General features: G+C 43.6%; 1 protein-coding gene across 1 annotated transcript in view; it reads left to right on the top strand.

Moving 5' to 3' along the window:
- LOC126355320 (odorant receptor 43a-like) overlaps window positions 1-19356 on the top strand; it is a 257686-nt gene that overhangs the window by 23851 nt on the left and 214479 nt on the right. The window lies entirely within an intron of this gene.

Genomic DNA, 19356 nt, shown 5'->3' with positions numbered 1-19356 from the left:
AGACAGAAAAGTAGTAGGATAATTTAAATTGTCTTTTAATTTAAATCGAGTCTGACTATAATAAATTTTTATTGACTCTAAATATTGGACATATTATACAAGCAGTTAACAGACAGCAAAGTTTTCTAAAATCCTGGATTGTATTCATACAAAATGACGCTAACACTGTGCGGAGGGTAAAGACTGTATGAAGAAATCGCAACAAATTACACTTATGTTAATGAGACAAAATCACAAATTACAATCAAATGAGCAACTCAAGTTGCCTGCCAGGCTACTCAGAGCACAGATCGTGCTATCGCAGATTGCGAAACTTACATTTTCCCAAAGTCAGCAAAGCGTGTGCCGATCAGCATCAGATGGCAGCCAGGAGCTCAACTGCACTGAGACCACAACACGAATACCGCTCAATAATCCGATTTCAAAAATCTGCATATGGAGGAGACGACTCAAATCTAGTACCAATGTTATGGACGAGAACATTGCTTATAAAGGATGGGAATGAAGTAGAAGCTCCTCACTCTTGCATACAATATGCACATTAACAAACGTGAGATTGGGGCCCTTCTACAGCAGTGTCTCCTCGATTGGTCGGTGTCTTCACATCACCCACAGTGGCTGGGTGACTCAGTTTAATTGGACGACTAGGATTTACATTTTACTTCATCACGATTCAAAGCACAAGAAAATACAATTTCCGTACAAAAGTTAGGTGCAAATCGTGAGCCAGACAGCCTCGTTAATCATTATGTTATATAAATCTCATTACCCCCGGTAAGTTTAAGTATAACAAACTACCGGTTCTTTATCAAAGATTTGTCCAAATGATGGTCTGAGTGAGATGTGCTCTACGTGTTCGTAACACCGAACTATGCATTTACAATCTACATCTACATCCATATCCCACAAGCCACCTGACGGTGTGTGGCGGAGGGTACCTTGAGTACCTCTATCGGTTCTCCCTTCTATTCCAGTCTCGTATTGTTCGTGGAAAGAAGGATTGTCGGTATGCTTCTGTGTGGGCTCTAATCTCTACGATTTCATCCTCATGGTCTCTTCGCGAGATATACGTAGGAGGGAGCAATATACCGCTTGACTCTTCGGTGAAGGTATGTTCTCGAAACTTTAACAAAAGCCCGTACCGAGCTACTGAGCGTCTCTCCTGCAGAGTCTTCCGCTGGCGTTTATCTATCATCTCCGTAACGCTTTCGCGATTACTAAATGATCTTCTAACGAAGCGCGCTGCTCTCCGTTGGATCTTCTCTATCTCTTCTATCAAACCTATCTGGTACGGATCCCACACTGCTGAGCAGTATTCAAGCAGTGGGCGAACAACCGTACTGTAACCTACTTCCTTTGTTTTCGGATTGCAGTTCCTTACGAAATTTGTGCAACAATAGTTGCTTCTAACCTAAAAAGCAAGAGAAAAAGACGACGAAATGTAATGAATCAGCATATTATATCTATCACATAATACGTTTATTGTACGTAAAAAAAGTACGTATTTCAGGCCACTGATGATGCCTCCCAAATAAATGAAGCGAAACGCGTATGGCAACAAACAAACTGCCTTCATTTAGTTGCATAAACGGCGTATACGTACACGAATACAAAGATTCACTGCTAAACACTAACAAGAACTTTCCCAGTTTTAATGTGTATGACGGAACTCACTGCTACTTCAGTGTTGGCCATCTTGGCCACAAGGTCGTCTCTGACACTGACATATTTTATTATGTTCAGAGAGTAGACATGGCCCCACCTGCACTCCTTTTCTGTTCATTATTAAGTCAGTCTTATTGACTATGATCCGGAACTGCATTCCATATTACAACTACATTCACTGCTAAATTTTCCTCTTTCACTGGTTGTCCTTGGATGCCATTTCCCGAATGGGGAATCTCCTCATAATGTCTGGGTCTCTGACATGTCTCATTTTGAGACCTGCTGCCATTACTGCTCTTGCGTACGATGCCACTCATACGCTTATTCTCCTTGCACGACTAAATATTTCCACATGTATTCATCGAGATTCATTAATATTAATTTAAATGGCTCAAGGGCACTCGTTTCAACACAGAGCAGAGACCTCTTGTGTTCTGTTGGCACTGTGTTAGTGAACAACTAAATCAGCTCGCCATTGCTGTATGGCTGGTTGAGATCCTGATTCCATTTTAGGATCTCGTCGAAAATACTTAGAGTAAGACTGTAACCGCGTTGCTGCCAGAGGAGGAGCTTCTATGATGCTCAGGCGCACCTTATTTTGTTCCGCACCAGACCAGTACAGCTTCATAATTTCGAATTCTAATTCTGCGAAGGTTGTACAGCGTGTTGTTCGCGATTACTTCTCCGCGCATGCGGTTACTTATGAGCTCCAACTTTCTCTCAACTGACCAGGTGTTCGGAGGGTTTCCTTAAACTGCCAAATACACATCTTAAGATGTGCCTGTCGTAGAAGCTGGAAATTTCCTCAGATAGAAGAGGTGCTTGTCATTAAAGCCCCGTCCATTAACGGACGCGGACACTGATGCTACACACTTCTTCGGGATGGGTCCATCTTAATTAACATCGATGACGGCACGCAGCTAGGCTCTGGGATTCCACAAAAATGTAGCTCATCACTTACTCTCAGCTTACTCTCTGTTAGGAACATTAATGGTCACCCACTCCCCAACATTAGAACTCCATTCTCTGAGATAATAAGACATATGCTTCCTAGGGTGTTGAAAAATTTCCGCTACCAGTCACAATAAAAGATTACTTATTCGTCACACGACCGGTTTCGGGCTTGTGCCCATCCTCAGGTGTTTATACGTTCATGTACATGTTTATATTGCTTGAGATCAATAAAGATGAAGCAGCCTTGTTATAATTATTAACACAATTAAAAGATGCTTCATCTTTATTTATCTCCAGCACTATGGACATGTAAATGAATGTATAAACACCTGAGGATGGGCGCAAGCCCGAAACCGGTCGTGCGACAAATAAATAATCTTTTATTGTGACTGGTAGCGGAAATTTTTCTACACCCTGTGAAGGAACAGTCGCGGTGTTCTATAGCATTCACTATGGATAAAATACACATAGATTTCCTCTACAGCATGTATTCTTTGGCAAAATGAGGTGTTGGTTTCCTCTACTTTCTTCAAATTCGATTCAGCCTGGGTCCACCTGGCCATGTTTCTTTGTAGTCATTTTGAAAGCTGCCCAACTTTACGTCCACTTATTTAAATTTGGAATCGAATTTTTGTCGAGCACTGTCATCTCTTTCCTAAATTGTTGTCTGTCTGTTTCAGGTTTCCTGTATCTCTCCTCTACTTGTTGGCTAACTGCTTTGGCTTTTTCAAATGTCTGTTTGGCCCAGAATGGAATATCCGACATGATTCCGGAATCTGAGCTGATGTGTGCCACCGTCGATCTCGGCTCCCAAGTGGCGCCAGTTTCGCTCTGTCCGGTTCTTGCTGTGGTTTTCTGGGTTTCAGACAACGCAGTTCCTCCAGACGGCTCCCCTTCGCAGCAGTGTGACATGTACGATTACACTGAATCTTCCTTGTTACATACCCTCCTTGCATCTACAGATCGCTCTCGACTACCCGTATCCATGCGCGAAACAAATGAAATCAAAATCTGCTACACAGTGAATTATCAACATCACAAATTTAAAGCGAGGGAATGACCCTGCGACAAAAATATCTTCACGTGTAATACAAAAATCTTCACACCCAACATAAATTCGCTCAATAATTTCCCCCAAACTACATGTACATAGAAAGAAACAAATTGTAAATGACACATAATGTGCGTGCACCAAGATTTCATGTGCTGCAGCTACAGATCAATGCGCAACCTACACAATGGAACAAAAATGGTTGCTACAACTTTTTGCACCCCAAGGAGTGTCTCACCGTGGCGTCCTAACTACAGGATATCAAAAGATACTAAAAGGAAAACCCTGACAGGGTAGACTTCAAAGTTTAAGCTGTTTGCGTGGCCCGTGACATTGTATCTGCGTTATGCGCAACCTTGCTATAATATATTATACTTTATTACGTTCTGAATACCTTAACGTTCTTAGCCATATAAACATGAAACGACACAAAGAACTTATAATCCTCGAGGAAACTGACACAGCTCTCGTTCGTTAATAAATAGACTTATAACCAAACAAGATGAGTGAGTGCAATGCTCGTTACTTTCACTGAATAATACGGGAATGACAGTTGAGTCTGGCCAATGTGCACAGCGATAACATTGACACCGGGAGAACAACATGCGTAGGTATGCAACGGGTGATATTTATTATTGGTGGATCGTCTAGCCACAGAAAAGTTGTAGGAAAATTTAAAGGATATTGTAATTTAAATCAAGTCTGAGTATAACAGATTTTTTTTCCTCTAATTATTGAACACAATACGTAGAGAGTTAACAGAGAGCAGGGTATTATAAAAAATATGGATTGAATTCACACAAAAGGACACTAACACTGTGGGGAGGTGCGAAAGTATGTGGAAGACTGCACAGAGAAAACGCAAAATTTATCGTTTTTTGGAGAGCTCACGAATTCAGCACTAATGAGACATAATCACAAATTATAATTTAATGAGCGACTCGAGTGTCAGAACAAATAGGTAGCGAGGTTTTTTTTTTTTTTTTTTTTTTTTTTTTTTTTTTTTTTTTGTCATCAGTCTACTGACTGGTTTGATACGGCCCGCCACGAATTCCTTTCCTGAGCTAAACTCTTCATCTCAGAGTAGCACTTGCAACCTACGTCCTCAATTATTTGCTTGACGTATTCCAATCTCTGTCTTCTTATACAGTTTTTGCCCTCTACAGTTCCCTCTAGTACCATGGAAGTCATTCCCTCATGTCTTAGCAAATGTCCTATCATGCTGTCCCTTCTCCTTGTCAGTGTTTTCCACATATTCCTTTCCTCTACGATTCTGCGTAGAACCTCCTCATTCCTTACCTTATCAGTCCACCTAATTTTCAACATTCGTCTATAGCACCACATCTCAAATGCTTCGATTCCCCTCTGTTCCGGTTTTCACACAGTCCATGTTTCACTACCATACAATGCTGTACTCCAGACGTACATCCTCAGAAATTTCTTCCTCAAATTAAGGACGGTATTTTATATTAGTAGACTTCTCTTGGCCAGAAATGCCTTTTTTGCCATAGCGAGTCTGCTTTTGATGTCCTCCTTGCTCCGTGCGTCATTGGTTATTTTACTGCCTAGGTAGCAGAATTCCTTAACTTCATTGACTTCGTGACCATCAATCCTGATGTTAAGTTTCTCGCTGTTCTCATTTCTACCACTTCTCATTACCTTCGTCTTTCCCCGATATACTCTCAAACTCAGGATAGCAATGTCATCTGCGAATAGTATCATTGATATCCTTTCACCTTGTATTTTAATTCCACTACTGAACCTTCCTTTTATTTCCATCATTGCTTCCTCGATGTACAGATTGAAGAGTAGGGGCGCATTTTTCCTGCAGCCATTTCGTCTTAGCTTCCCTGCACTTCCTATTTATTTCATTCCTCAGCGACTTGTATTTCTGTATTCCTGATTTTCCCGGAACATGTTTGTACTTCCTCCTTTCATCAATCAATTGAAATATTTCTTCTGTTACCCATGGTTTCTTCGCAGCTATCTTCTTTGTACCTATGTTTTCCTTCCCAACTTCTGTGATGGCCCTTTTTAGAGATGTCCATTCCTCTTCAACTGTGCTGCCTACTGCGCTATTCCTTATTGCTGTATCTATAGCGTTAGAGAACTTCAAACGTATCTCGTCATTCCTTAGAACTTCCGTGTCCCACTTCTTTGCGTATTGATCCTTTGTGACTAATGTCTTGAACTTCAGCCTACTCTTCATCACTACTATATTGTGATCTGAGTCTATATCTGCTCCTGGGTACGCCTTACAATCCAGTATCTGATTTCGGAATCTCTGTCCGACCATGATGTAATCTAATTGAAATCTTCCCGAATCTCCCCGGCCTTTTCCAAGTATACCACCTCCTCTTGTGATTCTTGAACAGGGTATTCGCTATTACTAGCTGAAACTTGTTACAGAACTCAATTAGTCTTTCTCCTCTTTCATTCCTTGTCCCAAGCCCATATTCTCCTGTAACCTTTTCCTCTACTCCTTCCCCTACAACTGCATTCCAGTCGCCCATGACTATTAGATTTTCGTCCCCCTTTACATACTGCATTACCCCTTCAATATCCTCATACACTTTCTCTATCTGTTCATCTTCAGCTTGCGACGTCGGCATGTATACCTGAACTATCGTTGTCGGTGTTGGTCTGCTGTCGATTCTGATTAGAACAACCCGGTCACTGAACTGTTCACAGTAACACACCCTCTGCCCTACCTTCCTGCTCATAACGAATCCTACACCTGTTATACCATTTTCTGCTGCTGTTGATACTACCCGATACTCATCTGACCAGAAATCCTTGTCTTCCTTCCACTTCACTTCACTGACCCCTACTATATCTAGATTGAGCCTTTGCATTTCCGTTTTCAGATTTTCTAGTTTCCCTACCACGTTCAAGGTTCTGACATTCCACGCTCCGACTCGTAGAACATTATCCTTTCGTTGATAATTCAATGTTTTTCTCATTGTAACCTCCCCCTTGGCAGTCCCTTCCGGAGATCCGAATGGGGGACTATTCCGGAATCTTTTGCCAATGGAGAGATCATCATGGCACTTCAACTACAGGCCACATGTCCTGCGGATACACGTTACGTGTCTTTAATGCAGTGGTTTCCATTGCCTTCTGCATCCTCATGTCGTTGATCATTGATGATTCTTCCGCCTTTAGGGGCAATTTCCCACCCCTAGGACAAGAGAGTGCCCTGAACCTCTATCCGCTCCTCCGGCGTCTCTGACAAGGCCGTTGGCAGAATGAGGCTGACTTCTTATGCCGGAAGTCTTCGGCCGCCAATGCTGATTATTTATCAAGAAGACTTTTTGATTATGAATCAAAGACGCTACCCCTAGACCACGGGTACAAGTGTGCATATGGTGTTACTTCAGGATGTAAAACTTAACATTTCCCCAGAATCAGCTAAGTGTGGCCCATCAGCACCAGGAACCCAGTCGCAGTGTGACCGGAACACGAATACCAGCTCTCTACTTTCAAAAAATTCTACGAGAATATGGCTTATTCAACAAAAAAAGTAAAAAAAGGAGAAATGCAGAAGAAACTTCCCACTCTTTGCATAAACAACGGACATTACAAAACAGGAGGTTTGCTACTGGCTCACAGAGGTCTCTCCTCGATAGGTCGGCCTGTCCATGTCAATGACGGGGCTACTCAGTTCGATTGGATGACCAAAATTTTGGAGCAAAAGCAGCCGTCTTTCTCATTCTGGCTGGGCGGCGCCGCGGCATCTTGACCTGTCACGTTTGTGCAGAAAAATCAAAAATTTCGTAGGCAGTTATTCTCTGGAGATGGCAGTGGCGGCACAACATCCCTACCCTCGGCAAGCTCTGCCCATAAAAGCACGAAGCAGGTCACGGATTCATGATTGCGAAGACTGCCCATCTCCCATGGGAAGCACCCCTCTCCTGATAAGATTCACTGATGCCTTCTGCCGTCATCCGGACCCTGAGATCACATCAGAATCACAGATTACCAGCAGAGGAACGCAGAACCTTCCTCTCAAGTATACATGTTCAGTACTCTCAATAAAATAACTACCAAATTGTGACAGAAAATGTAACAATATCGCTTAGCGATATGTGACAGTAATGTCGCAATGAGCTGTAAAATACACACCGTAAGAGCTTATTCATCTCCGGTACTGTGAAACATATACATCTCTTCTACAGCAGCTCTTTCCTATTATAAACGACCTACAGCAGTTAGTAATCAAATGAGTAAAACAATGAGAAGACAATAGTCTCTTACAGTGAAAGAAAACATCTTCTAAATTGTTCTATTTGCTACTACATACGACCTGCACTTGTGAGTTGATGGCTTTCTTCTTCAACTGTGTGTTTAATTATTCCGGCTGGGACATGTTAGCTATGAAAATTGATAATCCCATTTCGCCTGTAGCCATCCTCCCCTACGAACAGTATTTTTGTTGTGAAAAGTGGATCTTCTCCACATCTTTGCCACAGCTATTGGCAGAACTGCATTCCGGCAGGGTGATCTTGTGGCCAAAGTCCTTGGAAACACTGTACATAATATGGGTATAGCGGCAGACTAGAGGATGACTAACCCCGGTAGATGCCGAATTTCTACGTAGGCTACTTCAGGATCCTCTTCAGAGCGGGAGTACGAATAGTGAGACATCTGCCACTATCCGCCTTTGCTGGAGCTATGGAAGCAGGGTCTGTTAGTCGCCAGAAAAGGAACACTAAAATTGTAATCAGTCCAAGCATATGTGCAAAAACAGAAGAATGGTATACAAAATTTCTAAAGTATTACTGTGTGCTTTTCTGCAAATGGTTTCACTCTCAATTTTAAAAAGACACAACATATTCCGTTCTGTATATATAGAGGTAGCAAACCAATAACAAATGTAAAACATGATAACGAAATAATAAATAGGCTGGAAACCTCAAAATTCTTAGGGGTTCATACTGATGAGAATTATATTGGAAAAAACACATTTTGGAACTTCTAAAACAACTTAGTTTAGCCACAATTGCGCTTAGTATCATTGCAAATCTCGGGGGAGACAACTCAGTAAATTGACCTATTTCGTATATTTTCATTCAATAACGTCATATGGAATAATGTCCTGGGGTAGCTCATCTTTAAGAAAGAAAGTCTTCATTGCGCAAAAACGTACTGTAAGATTAATGTGTGGTGCTCACTCACGGTTATCTTGCAGACATCTGTTTAATGAGGTGGCATTCTTATTACTGTTTCACAGTATATTTATTCGCACATGTCGTTTGTTGTAAGTAGTCCACTACAGTTCAAAAGGAACAACGATGTACATAAATACAACACCTGAAGAAAAATGACATTCATCACCCCACATTAAAGTTGTCTTTAGCACAAAAAGGGGTATACAATGCTGCAACAAAAATTTTCGTCAGGTACCCAGTGATATAAAATGTTTGTCAGACAGCAAAGTAAAGTCTGATAAGAAAGAGTAAAGTTTTTCCTTGACAACTCGTTCTGTCCCGTAGAACAATTTCTGTTATTGTAATGTGAAAAACGTGATGTTTAGAAATTACTAACTCACATCTGCATATCTTTTTGCTTTTTGGAAGAAGCCCTTAAAAATGTTCAGAATGTAGCTGTATGTACAAATTAATTTGCATTGTGAATGTAAAATGACTCGTTCCAAATCATTACGATCTATCGTGAAAAATGAACCAAGGATCATGATGTATCTAAGTAATTAACTAATAAGCACTCGTAGGTCTCAAGGTATGCATTTTAGAGCCCATGTTTACCACAATTTGTTTCTTCGAGTGGTCGTTCCTGTCATATCCCTGAATATTGACCACTCCTCCTGGGACACCCTGTATAGACATAAATTAAAAAAAAGGTTTTGTATCCCCTCGATTCTGAGAGTTGCGGAACCTGTACAGAAAATTAGAATAGAGATCAACATAAACATCATTTCCATCCTTTTTATTGCTCATGGAAACCACACATTGCATGTTGTACCACCATACAGCGAGACCTTCAGAGTTGGTGGTCCAGATTGCTGTACATACCGGTACCTCTAACACCGAGTAGCACCTCCTCTGGCATTGATGAATGCCTATATTCATCGTGGCATACTATCCGCAAGTTCATCAAGGCAGTGTTAGTGCAGATTGCTCCACTCCTCAACGGCGATTCGACTTTGATCCTTCACAGTCCGTAAACAGCCCTTTTCAATCTATTCCAGTCATGTTCGGTAGGGTTCATGTCTGGAGAACATGCTGACCACTCTAGTCGAGCGATATCGTTATCCTGAAGGAAGTCATTCACAAGATGTGCACGATGGGGGCGCAAACTGTCGTCCATGAAGACGAATGCCTCGCCAATATACTGGCGATATGGTTGCACTATCGGTCGGAGGATGGCATTCATGTATAGTACAGCCGTTACGGCACCTCCTACGATCACCAGCGGCGTACGTCGGCCCTACTCAATGCCACTTCAGAACAGCAGGGAACCCCCACCTTGCTGCACTCGCTGGACAGTGTGTGTAAGGCGTTCAGCCTAACCGGGTTGTCTCCAAACACGTCTCCAACGATTGTCTGGTTGAAGACATATGCGACACTCATCGGTGATGCCAATCCTGAGCAGATCATTCGGCATGTTGTTGCGCCGGTCTGTACCGCGCTACATGGTCTCATGGTTGCATAGATGGGCCTCGCCATGGACGTCAGGAGTGAAGTTGCGCATCATGGAGCCTATTGCGAACAGATTGAGCCGTAACACGACGTCCTGTGGTTGCACGAAAAGCATTATTCAACATGGTGGTGTTGCTGTCAGGGTTGTTCCGAGCCATAATCCGTACGTAGCGGTTATCCACTGTAGTAGTAGCCCTTGGGCGGCCTGAGCGAGGCATGTCATCGGCAGTTCCTGTCTCTTTGTATCTCCTCCTTGTCCGAACAACATCGCTTTGGTTTACTCTGGACCGCCTGGACACTTCCCTTGTTGAGAGCCCTTGCTGATACAAAGTAACAGTGCGGACGCGATCCAACCGCGGTACTGACCGTCTAGGCATGACAACACGAGCCTTCCTGGTGGAACGACTTGAACTGATGGGCTGTCGGACCCCTCCGTCTAATAGGCGCTGCTGACGCGTGGTTGTTTACATCTTTGGGCGGGTATGGTGACATCTTTGAACAGTCAAAGGGACTGTGTCTGTGATACAATATCCACAGTCAACGTCTATCTTCAGGAGTTCTTGGAACCGGGGTGATGCAAAACTTTTTTTTGGTGTGTGTACAACACAAAAGACATGTGTCTAAGTGAGCTGCCTCCGGTAAGATTAACTGAATCACATGGAGTTATGACGCTAGGTTTTAATCTATGTGTCTACTTCTTTCAAGTATTCCACTATCAAAATGTAGTTATTATATAGAATCCGTAGAGTAAGGAGGAAACATTTATAGGTGAGAGAAAACGCCTAGTAACCAGTTTCTGGTACAGCGCTTCTTGTGCTTACTTGTTTTTAGTGCATGCCAGTCTTACATGACTCAGATCGGCCGCGTGCAACAATGCGTCGAACAAAGTGGCCAACGTGGAAGAAACAGGAGCAAGTCTGAATCAAACATGAATTAACTCATTTCACTTATTTATGAATAAGTTAATACTTTAAGAGCATAAACTTCCGCGAGCAGGGCTGATTTCAATCCACTGCGCGACGTAAACAACACTCTGCACGTTACAGAAAGCTCTGATAGGTCTTAGGGGCCACCAACCACTACAGTACTACGTAACAATGCCAGCCGCTTCCTTATGCGACAACATCAGTGATATTCCTCCCCCTTGATTCTGTCACCCAATAACAATACAGTATGCCATAATGCACAGCCATTTTGAAATAACAGATACAAAGCAACAATCATAAATCAAAGTAATCATCCTGATAAATGCTGTCCGAATAGGTTACGAACTCTGGCAGTTTCACTACACATTAAGCGTTACACATCCAGGAGAATCTTAGTGACGTGCAAAAGTGATAATGTTTATTTGTATACGAATATTATTGTGTAAAACAGATTTGAATTTATATAATTATGTGGCTGTACGATCTCAGAGACTATATAGAGACTAAGATTGTCGTAGCAATAATAGAATATCATTCTCGAGAACGATTCAATAAATTTCTCGTCGTTGCTGTTGAGGTCCTCTATCCGATGAGTGGTTTGATGCAGATCTCCAGGTTACTCTGTCCTGTGCAAGTCTCTCCATCTCTCCATAACTACCGCAACCTACATCCATTTGAACCTGCTTACGTATTCATCTCACGTTCGCCCACTACAGCTTTTTCCCCGCTACTTTTTCTTCCATTACGAAATTGACAATTTCTTCATGTCTCAGGATGTGTCTTTTCAACCGATCCCTTCTTTTAGTCAAGCTGAGCTATAAATTTATTTTTTCCTCTGTTCGATTCATTAACTTCTCATTTTCCATTCGATCTATCGATTTAATCTGCAGCGTTATACTACAGCACCACATTTCAAAAGCTCCTAGTCTCTTATTGTCTGATCTAGTTATCATCTATCTTTTACTTCTGTACAGGTCTACAATCTAGAAAAAATCTTCCAACAAGACTTCCTAACACTTAAGTTTGTATTAGATGCTAACAAATTGCTCTTTTTCAGAAACGCGATTCTTGGTATTGCCTATCTACATTTTATATCTTCCCTACTTCGACCATCACTTATTCTGCTGCCCAAATAACGATTTTTCGTATCTCATTTCTTTATCTATCTGACTCCGCACCGTCCGAGTTAATGCGATTATATGTAATTACCCTTGTTTTACTGTTTTTTTTAATTTATGCTCATCTCATAACTTCTTTTCAAGACACTATCCATTCTGTTCAACTGCTGTTCCAGGTATTTTGCTGTCTGTCATCAGTAAATCACAAAGTCTGATCTTTAATATCCGTTCCAAATTTCTTCTTAATTTCCTTCACAGCTTGCTCAAAGTACAGACTGAATAACATTGGGGACAGGCTACAAACTTGTACCAATCCCCTTCTCAACTATGGATTTCCGTTCATGTCCTTCGACTCTTATAACTGTAGGCTGCTTTCCGCACGAATTATAACTGATCTTTCGGTCCTCGTGTTTTGTCCCTGCTACCTTGAAAACTTCAAAGGATGTAATATAGTCCACATTGTCAAAAGCTTTCCCTAAACCTGAAAATGCTATAAATGTAGGTTTGCCTGTTCTGAACCTATCAAGGGTAAGTAATAGTGTCTCGCGTGTTTCCACATTTCTCCAGAAACCAAACTGGTCCTTCCCAAGCCCAGCATCCACCATTCTACTATTCTTCTGTAAATAATTTGTGCCAAATCATGAGTAGCAAACGAATGGTTCTTGCACACCAAGTGCATGGATGACTTTCTCAAGGACGTGACGATGTCAAAAATTGTGGGGGGAAGTCGTCTACTCCATGGCTATATTTCCACTTCAGTGTCTATCAAATTATTCTTGTAATAACATACTTCCCATCTCATCTTCACCTACTTCTTATTTTCTGTGTATGATATTGTTCACAAGTTTGTCCTCCTTACACAGATCCTGTACGTACGATTTCCCCCTTCCAGCTTTCGTTTTTTTGCTAAGTACTGGCTCACCGTCTGAGCTCTTGATATTCATACAGTTGCTTCTCTTTTATTCAGAGGACTCTTTCATTTTCCTATAGGCAGCTCTTTCTGTCCCCGAATTAGGCATGATTCTCGTACACCTTATTATTTTTTCCTTTCTCTTTTTTAAATAGGCAACTGACAATCCTCGACTGGAGTTAGTCAAAATCTTCTGTTCAGTGAGCTTGTGTCACTTTTCGAGTTGTTCACGAGACATGTAAGTAACTAATTACGCATGTTTCTCGTACGTCTTATTGCCCATTTTTGTTTTTTGTCTAGGAGACTGACGATACAAGATTGAAGTGATGAAGATCTTCGCCATTAGAGACATTTGGAAGTAAATGAAGAAATGCCAGAATGAGTTTTTCACCCTGCAGCGGATTGTGCGCTGATATGAAACTTCCTGGCAGATTAAAACTGTGTGTCAGACCGAGACTCGAACTCGGGACCTTTGCCTTCCGCGGCCAAGTGCTCTACCATCTGAGCTACCGAAGCACGACTCAGGCTCGGTACTCACAGCTTTACTTCTGCCAGTATCTCGTCTCCTACCTTCCAAACTTAACAGAAGCTGTTCTGCGAAACTTGCAGAGCTAGCACTCCTGAAAGAAAGGATACTGCGGAGACATGGCTTAGCCACAGCCTGGGGGTGTTTCCAGAATGAGATTTTCACTCTGCAGCGGAGTGTGCGCTGATATGAAGGCAAAGGTCCCGAGTTCGAGTCTCGGTCGGGCACACAGTTTTAATCTGCCAGGAAGTTTCAATGAAGAAATGGTCTGCGCAAGGTCACAGGTCCGTGCAAACACGGTGGAACTACTGTCTCCTCGTTTACCACTAATAACAGCACGTAACCATTTTCTCCGTTTCCTCGAAGAGAGTGCAGGTAATAAATAGCATTTGGCAGTCATCGGAAAGTGGCCAAATCATCGATGCAGGTTTCAGTTTCATCATCGACTTCAAAACGCAGACGACCGAAAATTCTTACCCTCAAAACATCGATGTTCTTAATCTTCGATGTTAAGTTACGTATTCATAGGGCAGCGCTGAGTTGACCATAGCGTAACCAACTTTTAAGTTCTAGCCCTAGATGTCGGAACCGAGCGAATGCAAAACTTTTTTATGTGTGTATATAAATGCTTTAGTAGAAAGCATAAGAAGCTCTTTAAGACTGTTCACAATTGATGCAATTGTGTATGAGAAAGTAGCAATGCCAGAAGACAGTATCGATTATGGAGAAGATTTATGAATACTGCAGGATCTGGCGCTTGTGTCTGAATGGAAATAAATGTAACATGGTACATACATAGTAACTACCGTAGAACATCTAGGAGTAGTTATCCAGAGCGTCCTTAAGTGGAAAAACCACATAAACCAAATAGTAGGAAAATCAGATGTCACACTGAGAATCCAAAAAACCTTACAGAAATGCAACTTATCCACGAAGGAAGTAGCACACAAGGGCCGATTCTTGAGTATGTTCATCTATCTGAGGTTCTTACCAGATAGGACTGACGGAAGAGAGAGAGAGCGAGAGAGAGAGAGAGAGAGAGAGAGAGAGAGAGAGAGAGAGAGAGAGAGAGAGGAGATACAGCGAAGTGGGCCGCGTTTCGTCACGGGATCGTTTAGTCAGTGCGAGAGCGTTACAGAGTTGTTCAAGTAACTCCACTGGCAGACGTTAAAAGGTACACGTTGTGCATCACGGAGAGGTTTACTATTGACACTTCGAGAGTACTTTCTGGGAAGAGTCAGACATCATATTACTTTCTCCTACATATACACTCCTGGAAATGGAAAAAAGAACACATTGACACCGGTGTGTCAGACCTACCATACTTGCTCCGGACACTGCGAGAGGGCTGTACAAGCAATGATCACACGCACGGCACAGCGGACACACCAGGAACCGCGGTGTTGGCCGTCGAATGGCGCTAGCTGCGCAGCATTTGTGCACCGCCGCCGTCAGTGTCAGCCAGTTTGCCGTGGCATACGGAGCTCCATCGCAGTCTTTAACACTGGTAGCATGCCGCGACAGCGTGGACGTGAACCGTATGTGCAGTTTACGGACTTTGAGCGAGGACGTATAGTGGGCATGCGGGAGGCCGGGTGGACGTACCGCCGAATTGCTCAACACGTGGGGCGAGAGGTTTCCACAGTACATCGATGTTGTCGCCAGTGGTTGGCGGAAGGTGCACGTGCCCGTCTACCTGGGACCGGACCGCAGCGACGCACGGATGCACGCCAAGACCGTAGGATCCTACGCAGTGCCGTAGGGGACCGCACCGCCACTTCCCAGCAAATTAGGGACACTGTTGCTCCTGGGGTATCGGCGAGGACCATTCGCAACCGTCTCCATGAAGCTGGGCTACGGTCCCGCACACAGTTAGGCCGTCTTCCGCTCACGCCCCAACATCGTACAGCCCGCCTGCAGTGGTGTCGCGACAGGCGTGAATGGAGGGACGAATGGAGACGTGTCGTCTTCAGCGATGAGAGTCGCTTCTGCCTTGGTGCCAATGATGGTCGTATGCGTGTTTGGCGCCGTGCAGGTGAGCGCCACAATCAGGACTGCATACGACCGAGGCACACAGGGCCAACACCCGGTATCATGGTCTGGGGAGCGATCTCCTACACTGGCCGTACACCTCTGGTGATCGTCGAGGGGACACTGAATAGTGCACGGTACATCCAAACCGTCATCGAACCCATCGTTCTACCATTCCTAGACCGGCAAGGGAACTTGCTGTTCCAACAGGACAATGCACGTCCGCATGTATCCCTATGCCATCCAACGTGCTCTAGAAGGTGTAAGTCAACTACCCTGGCGAGCAAGATCTCCGGATCTGTCCCCCATTGAGCATGTTTGGGACTGGATGAAGCGTCGTCTCACGTGGTCTGCACGTCCAGCACGAACGCTGGTCCAACTGAGGCGCCAGGTGGAAATGGCATGGCAAGCCGTTCCACAGGACTACATCCAGCATCTCTACGATCGTCTCCATGGGAGAATAGCAGCCTGCATTGCTGCGAAAGGTGGATATACACTGTACTAGTGCCGACATTGTGCATGCTCTGTTGCCTGTGTCTATGTGCCTGTGGTTCTGTCAGTGTGATCATGTGATGTATCTGACCCCAGGAATGTGTCAATAAAGTTTCCACTTCCTGGGACAATGAATTCACGGTGTTCTTATTTCAATTTCCAGGAGTGTATCTTGCGAAATGACCATGGCGAAAAATTCCAGAAATCAAAGTTAATCCAGAGTCTCACGGACAATCATTTTTGCTATGCGCTATTCCCGAGTGGAACAGGGAAGTGGGGTCTCGTAGTCGTACTAGAAGTACCCTCCACCACTCACTATTAATTGGCTTGCGGAGTACGATGTAGATGAAGACGTAGAGTTGCAATTCTCTATCTACATTTACATCTACATCTACATCCATACTCCGCAAGCCACCTGACGGTGAGTGGCGGAGGGTACCCTGAGTACCTCTATCGGTTCTCCCTTCTATTCCAGTTTACCTCTATGAGAGGTAGAATGGCCACCGGAGTGCATCAGTGTCGTTATCAGGACTGCTAGGGTATAAAAGGGGCGTGAAGAGCGTTCAGCTGTTGAATGATTAGTGTAAAGGGCACGTAGAAGACGTGTTCTCGCGAGAAACAGAGTAATCAGCAGCTGAAGAGTTTGAAAAGGGCCTAACAGTGGGTCTCCATTAGGCCGGTAAGTCGAACTATGTAGTATGCAGATTTGCATTCGGATGAGGCAATGGCCCTTCACTGGACTGCATAGGAAGGTGAGGACGGGCGTACTCGTCGTCAAAGTTCTTGTCAACCACCTTCCCTCAGGAGTGGATACAATTGTCTTACGATACCCTTCCCAATCGAATCAATGCATGCATTCAGGCCAAAGAGCGTTTAACTTCATACTGAAAAATGTGTTCATACCGTCAAGTTTCTCTTTTATGTACGAAGTGTGTTCAAAACGTAAAGTGACTTTATATTTTTATGAAAAAATGTTTATTTATTCATCAATATTCAAGTTGTTCCGGGCAAAGAATCTCCCTCCGATACAATACACTCGTGCCAACGCTTCTTCCAATACTCGAAGCACTTCTCGGAAGCACTTTTTGGTACAGCCTTGAGTACTTCCAGCGATGCAGTTTTTATTTCCTCAGTCTTTAAAAATCTTCGTCCTTTCATAGGTCTCTTCAGTTTTGGGAACAGGAAAAAGTTGCAGGGGGACAAATCCGGTGAATGTGGTGGCTGAGGCATGATTGTCGGGTTGTTTTTGTCCAAAAAATCTCTCACAAGCAACGGCGAATGAGCAGGGGTATTTTCGTGATGCAAAAGCCACAATTCCGTACGTTTTTTTGCGTACTGCTTCTCGCAAACGGCGCATAACGTCGAGATAATTCTCCGTATTGACCGCACGACCTTTAAGCAAAAAATTCATGAAGCACTACCCCACGCTAATTGAAAAAAAAAAACAGTGAGCAAAACCTTGACGTTTGATCGAAATTGGAGTGCTTTTTTCGGTCTTGGCTCCCTGGGATGCTTCCATTGGGACGACAGGGCTTTGGTTTCGACGTCATAACCGTAAACCCATATTTCGTCACCCTCAGTTAAGACCCTTTCGAGCAAATCAGGATCATCATTGACGTCATTCAAGAGCTCCTGAGCGATTCTCATGCGACGGTTCTTGTGAACAAAATTGAGAAGTTTTGGAACAAACTTCGGTGACGCACGTCTCATGCCCAAAATAGCCGAAAAAATGACACGAGCCAATCGATATGTCAACATGTCTTACGGTAATTTTACAAAACACACTTTCTTCACAGCTTCGACGTTATCATCTGTTGCTGAAGTGCTGGGGCGTCCAGAGCGAGGATCGTGATTGGCATCTACTTGGCCATCTTGGAAACATCTTTTTACTATTATTATTATTTTTTACTTAGAGCAGACTCACCGTATACTACTATCAAGATTTCAAGTGTTTTAAAGCACTTTGATTTTTCACATAAAACTGATGCAAAATTATGCTCCATTTTTTATAATAATCGAAAACTGTGTACATATGTTCGGGACACGTGTACAAACATAACAAAAAAAAAAAGATCGGTAATACACTACTGGCCATTAAAATTGCTACACCAAGACGAAATGTAGATGATAAACGGGTATTCATTGGACAAATATATTATTCTAGAACTGGCATGTAATTACATTTTCACGCAATTTGGGTGCATAGATCCTGATAAATCAGTACCCAGAACAACCACCTCGGGCCGTAATAACGGCCCTGATAGGCCTGGGCATTGAGTCAAACAGAGCTTGGATGGCGTGTACAGGTACAGCTGCCCATGCAGCTTCAACACGATACCACAGGAGTGGAGTGACTGGCGTATTGTGACGAGCCAGTTGCTCGGCCACCATTGACCAGATGTTTTCGAATGGTGAGAAATCTGGAGAATGCGCTGGCCAGGGCAGCAGTCGAACATTTTCTGTATCCAGAAAGGCCCGCACAGGACCTGCAACATGCGGTCGTGCATTGTCCTCCTGAAATGTAGTGTTTCACAGGGGTCGAATGAAGGGTAGAGCCAAGGGTCGTAAAACATCTGAAATGTAACGTCCAGCGTTCAAAGTGCCGTCAATGCGAACAAGAGGTGACCGAGACGTGTAACCAGTGGCACCCCATACCATCACGCTGGGTGATACGCCAGTATGGCGATGACAAATACAGAACCTAGATTCATCCGAAAAATTGACGTTTTGCCATTCGTGCACCCAGGTTCGTCGTTGAGTACACCATCGCAGGCGCTCCTGTCTGTGATGCAGCGTCAAGGGTAACCGCAGCCATGGTCTCCGAGCTGATAGTCCATGTTGCTGCAAACGTCATCGAACTGTCCGTGCAGATGGTTGTCGTCTTGCAAACCTCCCCGTCTGTTGACTCAGGGATCGAGACATGACTGCAGATCCGTTACAGCCATGCGGATAAGATGCCTGTCATCTCGACTGCTAGTGATACGAGGCCGTTGGGATCCAGCACGGCGTTCCGTATTACCCTCC

The sequence above is a fragment of the Schistocerca gregaria genome, chromosome 3, assembly GCF_023897955.1.
Source record: "Schistocerca gregaria isolate iqSchGreg1 chromosome 3, iqSchGreg1.2, whole genome shotgun sequence".
Lineage (NCBI taxonomy): Eukaryota > Metazoa > Arthropoda > Insecta > Orthoptera > Acrididae > Schistocerca > Schistocerca gregaria.
The sequence above is the reverse complement of the archived record's forward strand: the minus strand, read 5'-3'. Positions and strand labels throughout refer to the sequence as shown.